We start from the raw sequence: 2,813 nt of genomic DNA on the forward strand, positions 1-2,813 counted from the left end.
GGCCAATGTGACGATCTGGCTTTAAGTCGATTCGATAACAAATGACGAAAACGGACGTATTTCTCAGGTTTTTACTACATATGAACACTTTTCACATTCCCCCGTGCAAATCGGCTGCCAGTCCTCCTTTCACGCAGAATCTTAAGGTCCTAGATCATGTCCAAGGCACCAAAGCCAGCTAAAAAGTCAATAATCGATACCTAAAACTTGAATTGTACTATATCTTACTGGCTATTACATCAACTTAGAAGCATCATCTGTGTTCTACTATGGTGCTTTTACTGTCTCCGCATACCGCAGAACTCCACATAGCTTTGCAGACGATAAGTACAACCGTTTCAGAGAGAAGAGCGGCCAAAGTGACGATCTGGCTTTAAGTCGATTCGATAACAAATGACGAAAACAGACGGATTTCTCAGGTTTTTACTACATATGAACACTTGTCACATTCTCCTGTGCAACTCGGCTTCTAGTCCTCCTTACATGCAGAATCTTAAGGTCCTAGCTCATGTCCAAGGCACCAAAGCCAGCTAAAAAGTCAATAATCGATACCTAAAACTTGAATTGTACTACTTCTTACTGGCTATTACATCAACTTAGAAGCATCATCTGTGTTCTACTATGGTGCTTTTACTGTCTCCGCATACCGCAGAACGCCACATAGCTTTGCAGACGATAAGTACAACCGTTTCAGAGAGAAGAGCGGCCAATGTGACGATCTGGCTTTAAGTCGATTCGATAACAAATGACGAAAACGGACGGAGGTCTCAGGTTGTCCAAGGCACCAAAGAAGGGTAAAAAGTCAATAACCGATACCTAAAACTTGAATTGTACTACTTCTTACTGGCTATTACATCAACTTAGAAGCTTCATCTGTGTTCTACTTTGGTGCTTTTAGTGTCTCCGCATACCGCAGCACGCGACATAGCTTTGCAGACGGTAAGTACAAGTGTTTCAGAGAGAAGAGCGGCCAATGTGACGATCTGGCTTTAAGTCGATTCGATAACAAATGACGAAAACGATTTCTCAGGTTTTTACTACATATGAACACTTTTCACATTCTCCCATGCAACTCGGCTGCCAGTCCTTCTTTCATGCAGAATCTTAAGGTCCTAGCTCATGTCCAAGGCACCAAAGCCAGCTAAAAAGTCAATAATCGATACCTAAAACTTGAATTGTACTACATCTTACTGGCTATTACATCAACTTAGAAGCTTCATCTGTGTTCTACAATGGTGATTTTAGTGTCTCCGCATACCGCAGCACGCGACATAGCTTCGCAGACGATAAGTACAACCGTTTCAGAGAGAAGAGCGGCCAATGTGACGATCTGGCTTTACGTCGATTCGATAACAAATGACGAAAACGGAAGGATTTCTAAGGTTTTTACTACATATGAACACTTTTCACATTCTCCCGTGCAACTCGGCTGCTAGTCCTCCTTACATGCAGAATCTTAAGGTCCTAGCTCATGTCCAAGGCACCAAAGCCAGCTAAAAAGTCAATAATCGATACCTAAAACTTGAATTGTACTACTTCTTACTGGCTATTAAATCAACTTAGAAGCTTCATCTGTGTTCTACTATGGTGCTTTTAGTGTGTCCGCATACCGCAGCACGCGACATAGCTTTGCAGACGATAAGTACAACCGTTTCAGAGAGAAGAGCGGCCAATGTGACGACCTGGCTTGAAGAAGATTCGATAACAAATGACGAAAACGGACGGAATTCTTGGTTCTTACTACATATGAACACTTTTCATATTCTCCCGTGCAACTCCGCTGCTAATCCTCCTTTCATGCAGAAGCTTAAGGTCCTAGCTCATGTCCAAGGCACCAAAGCCAGCTAAAAAGTCAGTAATCGTTACCTAAAACTTGAATTGTACTACTTCTTACTTGCTATTACATCAACTTGTAAGCTTCATCTGTGTTCTACTATGGAGCTTTTACTGTCTCCGCAAACCGCAGCACGCGACATAGCTTTGCAGACGATAAGTACAACCGTTTCAGAGAGAAGAACTGCCAATGAGACGATCTGGCATTAAGTCGATTCGATAACAAGTGACGAAAACGGACCGATTTCTCAGGTTTTTACTACATATGAACACTTTTCACATTCTCCCGCGCAACTTGGCTCCTCGTCCTCCTTTCATGCAGAATCTTAAGGTCCTAGCTCATGTCCAAGGCACCAAAGCCAGCTAAAGAGTCAATATTCAATACCTAAAACTTGAATTGTACTACTTCTTACTGGCTATTACATCTACTTACAAGCTTCATCTGTGTTCTACTATGGTGCTTTTAGTGTCTCAGCATACCGCAGCACGCGACATAGCTTTGCAGACGATAAGTACAAGTGTTTCAGAGAGAAGAGCGGCCAATGTGACGATCTGGCTTTAAGTCGATTCGATAACAAATGACGAAAACGTACGGATTTCTCAGGTTTTTACTACATATGAACACTTTTCACATTCTCCCGTGCAACTCGGCTGCTAGTCCTCCTTTCATGCAGAATGTTAAGGTCCTAGCTCATGTCCAAGGTACCAAAGCCAGCTAAAAAGTCAATAATCGATACCTAAAACTTGAATTGTACTACTTCTTCCTGGCTATTACATCAACTTAGAAGCTTCATCTGTGTTCTACTTTGGTGCTTTTAGTGTCTCCGCATACCGCAGCACGCGACATAGCTTTGCAGACGGTAAGTACAAGTGTTTCAGAGAGAAGAGCGGCCAATGTGACGATCTGGCTTTAAGTCGATTCGATAACAAATGACGAAAACGATTTCTCAGGTTTTTACTACATATGAACACTTTTCACA

Source organism: Schistocerca gregaria, unplaced genomic scaffold (assembly GCF_023897955.1).
Source record: "Schistocerca gregaria isolate iqSchGreg1 unplaced genomic scaffold, iqSchGreg1.2 ptg000205l, whole genome shotgun sequence".
NCBI lineage: Eukaryota > Metazoa > Arthropoda > Insecta > Orthoptera > Acrididae > Schistocerca > Schistocerca gregaria.